We start from the raw sequence: 17,195 nt of genomic DNA, 5'->3' as shown, positions 1-17,195 counted from the left end.
CGTTAAAGCGAAGTGCTCCGCTTGTAGTCAGTTAATCGCCGTGAGAGGAGCGAGGCAGCGGGAGCTGCGGTTCCGCCCCAGAGCGGCCCTGGTCGGGCAGCGGTTGAGCCGTCTGGCGCCTCAGAGGGTCGTTGCGCACCCAGAAGCGACCACAAAACCGACACCGGGCTCCCGGTGAGCGCAGGTTGTCTCTGCCGGTCGCACCGTGCTGGAAGTGCCTGTTTCCTAGGGCTGTAGAGCCAAGCAGTTCGGGCTGCTGCTGCCTGTCAGAGGTAAATTGCCAGCGTTGCTTGTAAATTGATCCAAATTAACCTATAAAATCTGTTTGGTGACTGTTTTCCTTTTTAACTTGTGGCAGAGCTGAAAGGGCTAGGAGGACGCTTGGGAGTGTGAAATGGGGGTCTGCGGTGAGTATAGGTCATCCGCTGATGAAGACCTAGGCTGGCAGCGCTGTTGTGTACTGGTCTCTGTAAAGTTGAGTTGTTGTCAACACAAGGGCCAAACTTTCTTAGGCGAAAAGTGTCATCTTAACATGTTGTCCAAGTTCTATTTGAGAAGGAGTAAACTCCAGTGCAACCTCCGGTCTTTTTCTTAGGCGTTGCTTCATGAAACTGATGGGTTATTTTGCTCATTTGAATAATATTCCCTAATAAATGTTGAGTAATATTTGAGCAACTGAGTCTTCCTTGTGCTCCTTGCTGAGTAGCTCTGTGACTGTGGGGGCCTTACTGGGTCGCTGAGCTGAGTTTTGCTGTGTGTGACTTTTTGCCAGGCAAATGAAGTGAATCTGCTCACAAAGCAGTCCAACAAACATCTGAATTAGTGCAAAGTATGTAGCAGGAGTGTATGACCCAAAGCAGGGTGTAGTAGGATTTCCCTGTTTTGTTGGTGACAAACACGCCCCTTAAGCCCTCTGGTGTAATTTCATCTGAAAACTTGTATTTGTTGTTAGGAAGCCATATCCATTTTCCTGCTGCAGTCTAGTCACCTAGATAAGTAGCAGTCCTTCTCCCTCTCCTCTCTCTCCCTGAGACTTGTCAGAAAATTGAAACTTGCAAAGTAGAGCATCGTGTTCCAGGATTGGCAAGGGACGACATTGGTTTGGAGGAGAGAGGCTGTAGGAAGAACTGCTCTTCGTGCAATGTGATCTTCCCAGGGGCATTACACAGCACTAGAGGCAAGAGGCATACGCTTACTTTCCGCACTTCAAATGTAGCTACTGAACCTGTTTCTACCTTGTTACGTAAAAGCACCAACCAGATTTTTTTTATTTTAACAACAACTTAGGCTGCGTTGGTTGTAAGGGTAATATCAGTGATGCTGAGCACCACAATTTCTAATGACCAGATTGTTGTGGAGTTAGTTGGTTTTTTTTCCCATGAAACAAACTGCTAAGGGTTGTATTTGCATTTTGAGGATTAGGTCCTCTGTGGGCCTAACCAATAGCACAGGGAATGAAGGGAATACCTACTGCTATCCGCAGATTTATTGCAAAAGGCAATAAAGGACAATATATTGTGGGTTTCTGTGTAGTTTGGTTTTCTGGTTGCCATTGGTCACTCATTTGTGTGCCCTAATTATTTTTTCTAAAAAGGGGGTCCTTAATGTTATTTATAAATCCTTTCCACCTTCCTGTGTCCTTGTTTTCTAGCTGTGGGACCTAACTAGTTTGCCAGTGTTCAGCTTCCCAGGAAGGGGGAAGTTCAATGAGAACTTGGACAGCTTTGAGACTATTGTTTAACTTTGCTTAATAGAGCAAAATTCAAATGGAAAAGGAAGGTGGGAGGTAGCAGAGAAGTAGATGTGGTGCGACATAAGAGGTCTTAATTTCAGTTGTCTTAAGACTGTCCTCTTTTCTCAGTGTCCATTATGCTATCTTCCTCCATTTGATCTGTTTTCCTTCCTGTTCTCTTTCCAGACACACCTGTCCCAGGGGCTTTTGTTTCTCCGACTTGTGTGTCATGAGTTGGGAAGGCATATGCTACCTTTTCCTTAAATGCCATAAGAGAGATGGAAATACTTTTAACCACTATGTAGCTGCTAAGACCTGAGGTTCTCTCTTACTTATGCAGTAAGTGGTGTGGTGACTTTCTGTTGTATATGAGAGCTATGGATTTCCTATGCTGTCCGTAGCAAGTCCAAGAAGCCCTGTTGTCATGTGAGGGCAGCCATCAGGAATATTTGTTGTATTGACTGGTGATCAGAAGGAGCAGCAGTTGTTCCAGCTGTAGCAGAATTCTCTTCTCCTGACTGACCTACTATTTTTCAGGGCCAAAAGAGCAGCAAAATATTAATTTGTAGGCGTGTCACGGTGCCCTCTGCTGACTTTTGACGTGGAGGACTTGTTCTGACACGCATGTCCCAAGCAAACTGACTTCTGATTCAGTTTGAGAATTTGCAGTTTGAGGTTAATCAACTCCACTGAAATAGTTTGGTTAAAGCTTTAAGGAACTAGGGAATGGAACTACCAGAGAATTAGAATTCTTAATTGCACATGAATTGTCTCGAAGAATCATGCACAGGAAACGTGGAGTGGTTCAAATTCACTGCTCCATGTAATATTCTTTGGCAAAACTGTCTCAATGAAATTTTTTCCCTTTGCTCTATATATGCTATCATACTTAGGCATCTAATCATGTGAAATACCTGGTACTAATTGCATGTCTTCTCCTTTCTGTCAAGAAGCAGACGACTTGAAGCACGTAATTAAAATGTCTTTTCATTTTGAAGTTTTGTGTCCATGGGGTGCTATTGTAATAACTATAGGTCATCATTAATTATAAACCACACTGGCTATTGCAACAGTTTTCAGAATGACTACTGCAGGGTTTTTCCTTTTTTCACTTCCAAAACCAACAAGAAGATAGTAATTTCTTTCAGAGTCTCAGAAAACTTCTCAAAGCGGTACACCTTGTCAAGTTCTTAGTCTTTAATGGTGGGAATGGCTTTTTAAATTTGTGGGTGCCCATCTTGTTAACTTCTAATAGAGCCTGTGCCTGACTCTTAGTTTGCTTTGATTGCTCATTCTTCTCATTTGTAAGGTCTGAGCAATTGTGTACACGTCGGTTGCTGAGACAGTATTTAATAGTAAACATGCTGAGTACTTGTCAGTCACAGCCTGGTATGGATGAGATCAGACTATCCTCTTGTGCCAAGCAAAGATGTGAAGCATCCTAAATACAAAGTAGATGGCCATTTTGTTCTTGCAATCTGTTAAAGCAGACTGTCTGCTGTAATCTGTTAACTTTTTTCCCCTCCTCACTTAAAAATGAAAGTTCCCCCATCTGTGTTGCTTTGCAACACTTAAGTACATGTTTTGTTTTCAGTAGAGTTGGTCAGCAGTCATGACTGTTGGAAGGGAGAGTTGTTGTGGTCCACAGGAGGATGTACTTGTCTTGAGTACTAGTAGTTACTTCCCTGTCTGTTTGTACTTATAACGCCTGCCTTCCCCACCCCCATTTTAGAGCCTTGTGAGGAGCAAAAGATGTACAAGTAAAAGATTCAGCAAGCATTCTTTGGTTCTGATACTAGATTATAACTGTAACTACATTAAGCTGGAGGAAGACTGTGGGAACACAGAAGGTGGCCTGAAGGTAGGTCGTAGTCTTAGTCTCTTTCAGCTTTTGCTACTTTACACATTGGAGCTGTTTCTTTCATGGTAGTTTCCAAGGCATTCTCTTACTCTGCTTTTAATACTTCTGTTGTTGTTTGACATTTCCAGACATCCAGCTGCCCCTAGAATTACTAGGTATCTGAGACTGGGTGGCTGAAGCCATAGCTTCTGTATTGATTGGATTGTCGTCTGGAATATCTGTTTTAGTGTGGTGGTGATGTTTTCAGTAACTGTGTATGCTTTGTTTGGAAACCTGGATTGTGTCTTGCTCTTGCTTTTAATTAAAAAATTTGTATTCCAGTAAGTACAAAAATATTTACCCTCTTGTTTGCTAATCAGCATGCTGTCAAACATGTTATCTTGAAACAACCATAATTGATGAGATGGAATTAAGTAACAATACCACCACATGCTCTGTGGAAGGAATAGCTATATACAGCCTAATCTTCAGGTCGGAAGGGCCATTTGTGGGAGAGTTTCTTCGACTGCTTGTAGGCTGCTCTTCTGGCAGGATGGTTCCAGCTGAAGTATGAAGGATGTTGAGTGCTGTTGGATGGTGAATGCCTTCCGGTATCCTTCCAGTTTAAAGGCCTACAAATTGCTGCTGCACCTGTGGGGAAAAAGGAGTTGCTGTCATAGCGTGAGCGACTGAGATGGAGAGATGTGCCAAAATATCTGTGTCGCTGCAGAACTGCAAGGATTCAGTCACCATGTATCAGTTATCCTTGGCATTTCATGCTGTGCTTAAACAGATCTCACAGGCCTGTTGCTGGGAGGGACCATCTGCCCTTCACCCTTTCCTCATTCTCCACTTCCCACAGGGTCCAAAAGTTGTGTGGCCACAGGGTGAGTCTGGTTGTTTTGTCAACACAAATGAAAATTAACACGCCTGAAAGAGGTCAATCTTTTGTTAGTTGCAGTGAACTGCACCAGATCACGCTGCTGTTGTGTAGTTGCTAGGTAGGTGTCATGTTGAGAATGAAAAGTTGCAGGACAAAACCAACATTGTTTTGGCATCAGTATATTACCAGACTGGTTCAAGTGTACTGTGAAACTACATTCTTTGCTTGCACATTATTCTTTATCATAGTGAAACTAGTTCCAGTCATAAGGGTACAGCTGTTCTAATCAAACAAGGTGTCAGATTTTTTTACAGGATCTTAAATTTTATAGGTTGAAATATGTAAGCATATGTAAGTCTCGGGATTAAGCGTATTGTCTTGTCTGTGTGAAAGTTTAAAATCATTTACATAATTGAGCAATGAAATCATCAGGGCGCTTCTCTCCAATAGTTCAGCTTCCCAGTTAGGCAGTCCTAATATGTACAGCAAAAAGCGTCTGCTCGCTAAACTTGACTCGTAATACCTATCCTGTAAGTTAGCGCAATGCAAAATGACTAGCTCTGACAATTTATTATAAATAAATGTCCCCACTGCCTGCCTGGCACACCTTTCCTTAAGTCAATGTTTGCTACGCAGTCTTGTTGCTCTTTTCTCTCCCGTGTTTATGGGATTGTGTAGATGCAGAGCATGTGTGGTCAGTGCTCACAGCCTATGACAGGCGGGTGGACTAAAGCTTGCTCCAGATGGAGCACAACTAGAGGCATATGTGGAGTCTGACGTTCTTACTTAATGATCTTGGCATGTACTGTGTTACAAAACGTGCTGAAATCCACATCTGTGTCCTATGCATTGTAGATAAAGAAATACCAAGAACTGCATGGTCTGGCACAAAAGGACGTTTCTAATTAAAACAAACAACCTCCACTCTTGCATGTTCCACAAACCAACGTCTGCTTCTACTGAGCATATTTTAGGCTTTTGAGCATTTCTGCAAGCTAGATGGAACGGCTTGTCTTTCCTAGTTATTTTGTATGTAGAGCCAACTCCTGATATACTCGTATAAGGCTGAGGAGGATACCAAGCCAAAATCTGACACTTTAAAAAAAAAAAAAAAAAAAAAAAAAAAGTTGCTTTGGCTCAATACTTTTAATCCTCGGTAAGAAATTATTAGAAAATGTATGTAAAAACATGTCTGGCAAAACCCCCTGTTCTGGTGCTTCATGTGTAAAGAAGCTTTCTCTAAGCTTTTTGATTCTTTTTATTCTGTGTTTGAAATTTTGGAATCTCAAAACCTGTACTGTTATGTGAAAGTATTAGGTTGATGGAGAAGAAAATGTTACAGCTGAAAGCAATAGGATATCTCTGTTGTGAATCTTTCAAATTTGAAAGACCTGCCAAACTAGATTTTAACAATTTACTACTGGACAAATGAGGTGAGGTGTATAGAGGCTAGGTAGGAAAGATTGTTGCAGGTTTTTTGCTGACCAGTCTGACTTTAAACATGACTGGCCTCAGTGGCACTGAATAATCAATCTGATGAGATGCTTTTGGACATAGGGGGAAATAAAACACCCCATAGCGGCTAACTCGATATAGAGCCTTTTGTCAGCCAACACTGTTACTTTGCAGTTCAGTTTATCACTGACAAAAATAATAGGGCGTTACTCCTGTTGCTGTTGTGTTTTATAGCTAGTCTGCAAGCATCAACATGGAAGTGGATTTAACTAGGTGAATGTGTTCCCTGTGTTTATCATCTTTGAAATATTGCTGACATACCCTGAAGACAGTCGAAACTTGCATTTGATGTTGAAAACTAAGTGCAATTTCGTTGAAAAGCCTTTAACCCAGAGCTTAAATGCAAAGATTCACAAAGCAGAATATTTTCTGAGGTGAGAAGTCTGACATAATGCTTGCTTCGCTTTCTTCTGCTAATAAAGCTGTTGGAACTTGCAGTGCTCGAAGGGGAAAATCGGAAAACAGTTTGTGCTTGTGCCTTCCTACCGCTGTCTGCTTTTGTTGTTTCCTCCCTCCACCCTGTTTTGTAACTCATTGATCAAAACCATGAAAAGGAGAGTGAAGAAAATAGTCACTAGTAGAGATCTCTTGATCAGTTTTGATAGTATAGTAACATTACTTTAAACTGTAATGTTAAAAAAAAAAGTTAATTCTTTGGCTTTGTGCTCTTATTATTCTCTGTTGTCTGCTAATCTTTTTTCCCAGACTAGGACTTTGTTCTAGAACACATGGTTTCCCTTATGTCTAAAAGCATGCCTAGTGTTACTCAGTTGAAGTGCATTTACTATTAGACTGTTTTAGAAACCAGAGAAGCAGCTGACCTATTCACACTTTTCAGCAGCAAACAGTTTAAAGTTCACTTGGAAAACAATACGTCCACAGAAACATAAAATACATGTTTTAAATGACTGCTTTGGCAGTCATTAGTTTGCCACAGATGCAATATAAGCAGTGTTGGTTTTACTATTCTATGTATAGAACTCTGAGTGGTAGTTTCTCTTTAATAAAAGTTAACCTTGAATGCTTGAGACAAAATTTACATTTGTAGAAAGAGGATAATGTGAATCAGGCAAATTACCTTTCATTTGTGTTTGGCAAATGATGTTTCTGAAAAGGCATGCTTATATTCTCTCTGTATCTTCTGGTTTCTTAGCCTGTTTACTTATTACCAATCAAATATATTTTGGTAACAGAATTCTTCTCTCAAAAATGAACCTTTGGTTAATTAGCATAGTGTCTGTTACCTGTTTTTAAGAACAAAACCTACCTCTCAAACTACTTCATTAATGCATGAATCTCTAAAGAAAAAACAGTAAATTATTGGGGTTCAGAAGGGAGGAAATGAAGGTGTCTTTTAAAAATGGTATTTTTGACATTAAGGTTAGGTTAGTAATACAACTACATGAATAAGTTTGGTAGAGATTCTGCATGTTGTCAGTTCTTGACTTGATGTCTAACAGTGTGTTCAGAGAGTACGCTAAGTACTGCTTCTAACTGAGGAAACACGTATACACACGTATACTTTGGAACAGCAAGTCCAGATGTTATCTCAACAATATCTGCCAAATACAAATTTCATAGAAGAAGCCTTTTCCTGCGTATAATGGGGAAGTTTTGTTTTTGAATGCTCTAAGAGGCTTCAGAAGTACTTTTCTGGGTCATAAGATTAACAGAATTGTTTGGAAATCAGGGAACCTTAAGGCAAAAATTGAGATGTAAATAACTTCTGATGATCAAAAGCAAAAAACCCAGCTGTCTGGAGAAGAGATAAGACAGGCTAATTTTTACTTCAAGAGCTGGTGTTGTGTGGTTGCCCTTTTTTCTTTGCTCAAATTTCTTGTCTTTTTGTAGTGTTTTCTTGGGAGAGACAGGACCTTGAGGCTGGTCTGCAACAACACCCTTAGGTTCTAGGATTTGTAGTGGTAAAGTAGGAGCTTTCTGGGCCTTTGGGTTATGAACTTAACTTTTCTCTCTAAAACCAGCCAGCCAGATTAATATTCCACATAGCGTGGCCTGTAGCAGTGTTGGATGCTTTTTTTCCTCATTGAAAAAAAAGTGCAACTCATATGATGAATGTATGGTTACATGCAGTGTGGTTTGTCTTTCACTTATAAATGGCTCAAAAATAGAATGTGGTTTTCCTTGGAACAAGCAGAAGCAATTCTTAGTTGGGACCGCTCCTATTTTAAATGTTAGTTTCCTATAGCCAATTACTTTGATGTTGATGGTGCTCCAAAAATCTTGAGAGAAGATAGTCACTTAGAGCAGCAAGCAATGGTATGATTGTAGATTTTAACTTCTGAGATTCTCCAAAGTCTCTAGCAGATCAATGCAAGGTGAAAAAGCAAAGCTGACAAGGTAAGAATCCAAGTGGAAACCCATTTTTTTGTTCATAATACGGCATTCTGAGGTATTAGAGGAAATGAGTCTAGAATGTAAGTGATGGCCAAGGCTAGGATGGGGAAACGCCAGTTCAGTGGCTGGTGTTTAAGCCACTTCCAAAGCTGAAGAAAGCTTTTTATTCCAAAAATGGTGGAGAATGAGCACAACTTTATAGTCTTAACTTGAGAGAATATAAACTGGTTTTCCTCTAATATTGAAAATGATATTAGAAGTACTAGATTACTGAACTTCCATAGTTCAAGTGTTGGGTATGTCAGGTCACTTTTTCCTTAAGCAGCTGGTGAGACAACAGAGAAGATATGCTTGAACACTTGAATACAAAGAATTTCTCGCCATCTCACGCAGTTGAGACTTGGATGTCTATATTGTGCATTTATGCTTGGGCTTCCCATCATGACTTCCATAGCTTGACTGAAGATAATAAACTTAAGGTAAATATGCCCAAGTTAGTGCTAACAAAGAAAAAACTGGCCTTGGATCCTTTCAGACAACCAAAAAATTCTTTTTCACATCACTGAAAGAGATTACTGCTACGTAAAATACTGAGTTATCTTGCTTTGAGACTTAGATACGTTAATGAGTGAGGCTACTATGAACATTAAGTACAGTTGCTGTAACAGGAAAGTGATTTTTTGGGTTTTATTCTGGAAATGTGGTGTTCATGTGTTTTTGACAGCATTTGTTTTAGTTTGTTTCTGTCAACTGCGGAACTTTTGTCACTTAATCAGTATTGCTGTTCTCCAGCTACGTTATCTTATTGCTTCTGTTCCGATAAGATCAACTTCATATGAAAATCTGATTCTTATCTGGTCATTTCACCAGCACTGGAATCATTGGGATCTCCAAGAGCTGAAGCTTTAAGACTGTTAAACATGTTTATAAATGTGCAGGAGTTGGCATTACTGAAATGATAGTATTTGCTTTATGATTTTATGCTAGCTTTGGCTCTCCAAACATCCATCTGTCTTAGCTTGTTTCAAAATTTACTGCGGCATGGAGCAGAGAAACCTTGGAAGAGAAGTGGCCTCTGACTTTACATGAGTTAGTTGAAGTTACTGTAATGAACAATTTTCACTGTGCCAGTTAGATTAAAATGAAAGGTGTTTGCAAGGTCTCTCCTAGATTCTTATAGAGTATCCTTGATATGAAGGACTTAATATTCTTATACAGAAATTAAAACCTAATTAAAAAAACTGTAGGAGCTTCCGAATTATTTTGAAGACACTAGACACAAAACTAAGCGTAGTAAGTAGGTAAATAAGAGAGCTGGTAGTTTTTCACTTCAATTTATCAAAGCCAAGAAACTAAGTATCAAAAGCATGTGTGACTTTAAACCTCATGACAAAATTAAACACCTCATTCTTGAATTGGTAATGTTCATTTTAATCCTGTTCAGCACTTCATCTGCATTAAATTAGTGATCACATTGCTAATTAAGACTATGGGTAGCTTGTAGTACCACTGAGAGTAGTAAGTGTAAAGAACTTTTTCAAAACCAAGGAAGCTCATAAATGTCTTTCTCTGACAACCACCTTTATGACGTAAAGTCTTAAAGCATAATCACCTAAAATAGAGTTTATGCTATGTGACAGTTTCTTTGAACATCCATGTAGGTATCAGCTTTCATCTTTAAACTTAAAAAAATAATTGTGGTCTTAATTGTGTTCTTGCTCATGTGCTCCATGGACTAATGGACATTCATGCATGTACTACATAAAAATAGAAAATATCTGGTGAAAACTAGTGTTGGCTTGACCTTTTTTAAAAAAAATGAAAAACAACAGTCAGTGGTCTCTTCTAACTGACAACTTTAATCCAGCTGTCAGTCCTTGCTGATCATTAAAAGAAAAGCACAGTTCAGTACAAGGACACATCTTTTTCTGTGAGCAAAGTCATGCCAGCTTCTCGAGAGCCGCGTGAGAAGTAGATGCAGTCATTCCTGATTGCTGGCTAGTTCTCAGTGTTCAGTTGTGCGCCTGCCCGGATGCCATGGGTGGCTACTGTGAGGCCACAAATATTTTGCTTCCAGTGGTAAACAGTCATAGCAACAGGTGAAATCAGGGACTATTTAAGGCAGATTTTGAAGGAAGATAACATACTTGAGTTTTAAGTGCGAGCAGCTTTGGAAATTAATACTTGTCCAGCAGGGATGAAATTCTGCTATTGAGCTTGAGGTGGAAGATTTAAGTTGTCTAGTAAGGGTTACTCTGAGTTGAAGGCCTTCAGTGTTTGCTCTTTGTCAGGTGGAGATGTTACGCATGCATCCTGTTTCAGTTCCTCGGTGTGGGTGCTTGGAAGTTATGAGCTCACCTGCTGACTGTTCTGCACACGTGGCTGAGCTTAGTAAGTCTGCAAACAGGAAACAGAGGGGTAGTCAGGACGCTATTACAGTAGTGGTCAAACACGTATGCAAAAATAAAGCCATGAATAGGTAGGCGTGCAGAGAAGTGACTTAAGAGTTTTATAACAATTTCTATTCCTACTATGTTTTCTATTTTGCTTTCCAGTACTAGCTTTTTGGAATTTTCTGTAGTACTGGGTTTGTTGGGCTTTTTGACTGTACATTTTGAACAGGATTTGAGAGCTGTTTTTTTGTGGGTTTGGGGTTTGTTTGGGTGGGTTTTTTTGGTTTGGTGGGTTTTTTGTTTTTTTTTTTTTTTTTATGACATGGTGATGTCCAGCCTTATACCTTTCTGTTAAAATATGCCTAGGCTATCCAGCAGCAGTAGAAAAGTTGGTCCTGGACACAAGTTTTGGACACCATCTCCAGACATAGGCATAGATTCTTCTAGCGAGGTTGGTATACAATAGCTTCTCCCCAAGTACTTCTGCACTGTATGGGATCTGTACGTGAACAAGAGGTGAGTTGTTTCACGGGGTTTGTGTACCAGTAATGCCCTGAGAAGAGAGTGGGTGCGAGAGCTGTGTTAGAGCACTGATGCAGCTTGTCCACATGGAAGACAGTCTCCAGGCTGACTTGTTAGAGAGGGTAGCCTGGATTTTGCTTCAGGAGTTTTTAGCAGTACCTTGTTCCAGACTGCCACGGGCCCCTGAGAGGGCTGTTCCAACATACATACAGTAGGTTTGTTGCTGGCAGAGTGGGACTCGAGGGGCTTGTGTTTGGAGTGTACGGCTGGCTGACTGAACTGGCCTAATAGGCTGCAAGCAGTATGTGGGCTGGGAGTTGGAAAGTCAAGGTTAATTCTTGCTGAAGGAGGTAGCACATCTAATGTGTTCAGCTATCAAGTTAATTGTTACTTAAGACTGTTCTCTGATCTTTATTGTGTTATGTAGCATTTTGTAGTAGCAAGCAGAATGAGTAACAGGCAACCTAGAAAACGCTATGAAATTTTCCAGTGCTTTCAACTGTTTTTGAGCTTTTGGAGAAAACAAATGAGAATTTTTAGCAGGATGCATTTATGGGTGAATGTTGCTTAAGGTAATGGCACAAAAGGAAAAAAATCTTCATTTTGGACTCAAATTTCTGTGCAGAGAAAATGGTTTAAAGGTTTGAATGTTCTCTTGGCTTCTAAATATTGTTTTCTCTGGGAGAAATCTGGTGAGCCTACACAAGTAAGCAATCAATCTTACTGATGTCTCGCCTGTAAGTATACCAATACTTCTGCACAGATTCCAGTACAGGACATCCCTTACAGAAGATGTTTTTTCTAATTTTTTTAGTGTGCTCTTTTTAGAATTCTTTCAAGGTTCAGGCAGGGCTGTTTTCTGTGTTGAGAGAACTTGGAGTATCTGGCAACAGGTTCCCCATTTTGGTGTAAGTCAATAAAGCCGTATTCCGTAAACATGAATGGATAGGATACATGTAATGGAGCCTGGAGCTCTGCATTGGAAGAAAGGCTTAATTGTCTCCTATCAGACCGCTTGCAATTATTATACTTAGGACTTGTTAAATAAATGTTCCTGACATAAGAAAGTCCCACTTTCTAGTGGGATTGCTAGGGAGGTTGCTTTTCCCCTTAAAACTTTAAGGTGATTTTTGGCTTTACTTCTGATTATGTTATGCTTTGGAAGAATCTGGCACTTGCTTTGGAGAATTCCAGCTTCCTAAGCTGGAAGGTTAATAGCCCTATTGCTCTGCTCAAGAATGTGCTTTATTCAGATCTGTCAGTGCCTCTGGGTATATTCTTTAACTGTTAAGGCTTTTTCTACAGCTTTGGGGGATATTCTCTATATAAGATTTCTGCTAAAAGAGTTGCTGAGCTGAAGGTTTGCTACTGTTAGCAGGCGTGTTCTTTTAATAGGATTTATGTGATTTTTCGTGCTCCTTGCCCAAGGCAGGGGATGGAAGAAATAGTAGGATACCACCTGGTGTGAGGTTCAGGAGCTCATCCTCGTGCTTCCCTGTCTCTGTAACAGATCAACATTTTGGTCCCAAGTGTATCCTTTGCAATTACTCAAACACATAGTCTTTTAATGTAGATTGTTATGGTTAGTGTTGTATATCTGAATGTTGTCTGGTAGCAAAATGGAACTAAATTCTGTCAGGTGCTGGAAAGAAAGACTTTAAGTAAAAGGCTTTTTAAAGTTTAAAAGGTGAGCTTTTGTTTGGACAGTGTAAACCTAGGAGATGGCTGGTTTAGTCTAGAACTTACTACCCAGTTGTAACCCTCAGGGGGTGTTAGCATGCATGATTGAGGGTCTTGCTTTTTCCTTTTAATTGCAGAGCTGTTTTTTCTTTCCTGAGTAAGATCTTCAGACACTCCTTATGCCTTATTTTGAGCATGAGGGTACCACGCAGAGATGCGTAGCAGTAATAGCTTAGTGCATAACTGATTAGCCTTACTGCTTTATAGCCAAAAAAGAGAAAAAAATCCAAACTGCTTATCTTCTATGGGAGTGGCTTACAAGTATATGAGTAGCATGCAGTCTAAGGAAAAATATTTATGCTTTTCCAGTGTGTACTGATTGAAACCTCAATGGACACATTGTTAAGGAGTATGGCCATATCTGCTTTTTTAAAGCCAAGAACAGCCAGCCAAAAGACTCGAGCATTGTTCTTCAGACTAGATTTTATTCTATTTAGTTTCCATTAGCAAACTTCTTTTCAAAAGAAATCTTGCTTAAGCTAAACTCGCTAACCATAATGTGGAATAGTAATTATAGTTCATACAGAAGCAAAGTAATAGTAATGGCAATCAGACCTGGTTTCAGCATAGATACCGCAGTACAGTTAAGGCTCTCATACCACGCACAGAGCTGGGAGTCCTCTATGTTAGTTTGGTGTTTCCGTGGTTTCTGACCAGCTCTTAGAAAAGCTTGTATGTGTTTGTGACAGGAATGGAAGATGCTCTGATCATAACTTGCAGGTAAAGACTAGTATTGGGAAGGGGAACCGGGCATGGTCAGCGACGTAAGGAAGTACATCAGGTATTTATATTCACTCCCATGGTTTTGTGGAGATGGGGAAGATTCTTTTATTCTCCGACCCGCCAAATGCTGTCAAGTGATCCTTCGGGATGTAGGTGCATATTTCCACTGTGGATGCACACATTAACAAACCTCTGGCTCTGTATCAGTCTGTGCTAAGATGTCAACGTGTCAGCGGGTGGACAAATCTGTGTCATCTCTGTTATCAAACTTTTTAAGGAAAGGGAGCTTAGCAAATGGCTTTGTCTCCAAAGCACCTCATACTGAACAAGTTTCCCGAATGGCTTTTACTATTAGGGAACACTTGTGGCCCTTGTCTTTCTGCATTTCAGAGGAACAAAAGGATAAAAGGGCCAAACACTATTCCTTGCTTCAGGCAGTTCTTTGGCAATTTGAACAGGCTGAAGTCTTAAATGCACTGTTGGTTTAACGGCTTAGTGTTTTGGGAGTCTGGATGCAAGCAGTCTTTCTGAGTGACTTGGTGGCTTTCTTTTTTTTTTTTTTTTAATTTTTTTTTTTAAACATTACCTTTAGAGTTGTTTACTATCCAGGTTAAATATGCTCAGTGCCAGAGCAATGTGTGTACAGGTGACTGGTTTTTTTCAGTTATCAGTCAAATGCAAACTCAGTTGCTTTGCTTCAGAAATGAGTCCTTCAAATAGTTGTGCACTTGAAAGCTATTTAAACTGTAAAACTGTAGATTATGTGATAATACAGGCAGTAGGTTGTGTTTGTTTTAATACAGCTGTGTGGATACACAAATACATTGATCTATTCAGATTTCAAGGCTTTTTTATACTTTTTTTCTTTGTCTTTTGATTTTAATCTTCTAGTATATTTGAGAAACATTTGTTTTTAAATGAGCAAAATGTCTGTGAAGGAAGTGGCTGTACCAAAAAAGGAATGCTACATTAGTTGCTGAGTACAGCTGAAAAACTAAAATAGCTAGGCGTACAACTGGCAAGAAAATTACATGGGTAAGCAGGATTATCCATATATCTACTAGTAAAATAAAGTAAATGACATCACACCTGGCTGAAATCTTGTTTCCATCTGTGGAAACTGGCTTTGTTTTTGTCCGCTACATTAGTGCTATGTGCTGATACCCAGTGTGAAATACAAACTGCACTTTTAAAAATAACACTTAAGCTTTTAAATTTGAAAAGCCTTGGAATAATTAGGCACATCCTTGAAGTTCATTGTATATTTACTGTAGAAATACCAGAGGAGGGATGTGCTTTATTATGCCTGGCAGTAGGTGTTGCTAACAACTTTGAGATTTTTGGGGGTATCGAGGCAAACAGGAAAACTATTAGAAAATGCTGGGCTGTTGTAGCTCTCTGTGTCAATGACACTGATTGCGCCCAGGCTCCCTGCTGCTGCTCTTCCATGTGTTTCTGCTTCAGTCAGCTGCAGGGATGGATCTCTCTTTTGCCTGTATACTAATCTATGATGTATAGGTTGAGGGTAAAAGTGAATCTTCAACTACACTCACTGTCAAAAAGTTGGCTTTTCTGCTGTTAAATTGCCTGGTAGCTTTAACTAGGATTAGATGACTTTGCCAATGTGAAGGAGGTAGCTATGCCAGAGTTGGCAGCAGCATCATGCCACGCTTAAAATGTCAGCTCTGGCTGTCAGGAGAGAAAAACTTCACAGTACTGGTTCCTGTTATCCCTGGTTAAATGTACTGATATTTTTCATTCCGAGTCCTATCTACCCATTTTTGGGGGACAAGTGGCAGTTTTTCTAACACTTCCATGTTAGAACAGTGTTGAATGCTAGTAAGTAATGATATATTGTGGTGTTAAATGACTTGTTCCTTGGTTTTAAAAGTGATTGCTAGAAGAATTCTTTAAAAGAAAAAAATGAGTACTAAAATAGGAATTTTGTTGACTCTTGATTTGACCAGTACTGAGTAACATAAAGACCCGTTAGGTGAGGAAAACTAACTATCTTTATTGTGTTTGTCTCTTGATAGTGTTCCTTTTTAACTTGAGGTCTTCCTTAGCTTAGCTTTGTCATCTTACGGTAATAAGCTTTCTGCTTGAAGATCAACTGTTTCCGAAGCAGTGCTCTCAAAAAAAATTCTGTTCCGTCCCAATTCTTGTTTCTACCAGATTTTAGAGGATGACACATTCAGAGGATAAATGGCTGTTTAAATTTAAAAAGATGACCTTTTTTTTAAAAAAAAAAAAAAAAAAAAAGTGGGGCTAAAACGAGCAGAAAACTATAGACCAAAAATCTACTCAGTGAAAGATTCAAACTGTTTCTCTTTCATATGCTTCATAGTGAGAAACTTGTGTGCATGCTACTAGTAGCTATTTAAGTAACTTTTGGACTATTTTTTGAGAATTTGGGGGAGGTGTATAGGTGACCAGTAACTGCTGGCATATAATTATGCAGCTGTCTGACAGTTGGTAGTGGTTATGGTGTTCAGGAACATCTTTTGTGTCTTTTCTTTGAACAAATAAATTTCTGCCCTTATAAAGTCTCTGTTATGTTATTAGGATTAACGAGGCTTTCGTTATCTCTGATACTTAATGGTTATAATTTCAGCCAGAAGAACAAGGAAAGGTGAGAGTCAATAGAGATGGGTTATTGAACAGGGTATTCCACATGGACAAAACTGAGAGGAAGAGCTGTTGTCTACAGAATTTCATCAAAATGAAGGGTGTTTAGTTTCATATTCCTTCTGCTTCCGGATCTCCTGTTACTTGGGTGAAGTGAGGTTTTTAACATGTGTTGTCATGCTTTTAGTTGGGAATAAAACCATTTGGGCTTTTTTGACTATTGCTTTTCTTGGCCTTAGGGTGAAAGGTCTTTGGATAGTAGTAGAACTGTATTTGGATAGGCTGATAGTATTCTGAACTGGAATTTAAGTAGTCTGGACTCTTTCAAAAGGTATTCAACATCTGAAGCATGTAGGTAAGCTCTGCTGCAGTAATGTAGCAGCTTGCCTATCCATATTAAAGAGCTTCAAGATCCATCTTTTGTTAACTCCAGTTTAGCATGAATTGTGAAATTCTGAGCATCCAGATTCAGGTTTTAAACTGCCCCTATGGTACACCAGTTACGCTTTTTCATATCAATATTGTTTTAAGTGATCTGCAGTGCACCATCCCTTCCCACTACGGAGGAATGCAATCTTGTGGACACCTGCTTGAAGTGCCCTTTAGCTTCTCTGCTGCTATCTGCCATTCACAACTCCGTTGTATGGGTATGCCCAATGTATGCAAAGATTGCAAATGTGCCCCGGAAGATTTGTTCAGATCTAGTCTTGCACTGTGGAAGTGAATGCATCCTAGAGAAGAGCTATCTGTGATTAATTTTTGACTCTTGTAATCAGGTAGTATGAATGCATCCTAGAGAAGAGCTATCTGTGATTAACTAGCTTTGACTCTTATAATCAGGTAGTAATTATTTTTATTGTGCTA

Source organism: Egretta garzetta, unplaced genomic scaffold (genome assembly GCF_000687185.1).
Source record: "Egretta garzetta isolate BGI_Z169 unplaced genomic scaffold, ASM68718v1 scaffold204, whole genome shotgun sequence".
NCBI classification, from domain to species: domain Eukaryota; kingdom Metazoa; phylum Chordata; class Aves; order Pelecaniformes; family Ardeidae; genus Egretta; species Egretta garzetta.
The sequence above is the reverse complement of the archived record's forward strand: the minus strand, read 5'-3'. Positions refer to the sequence as shown.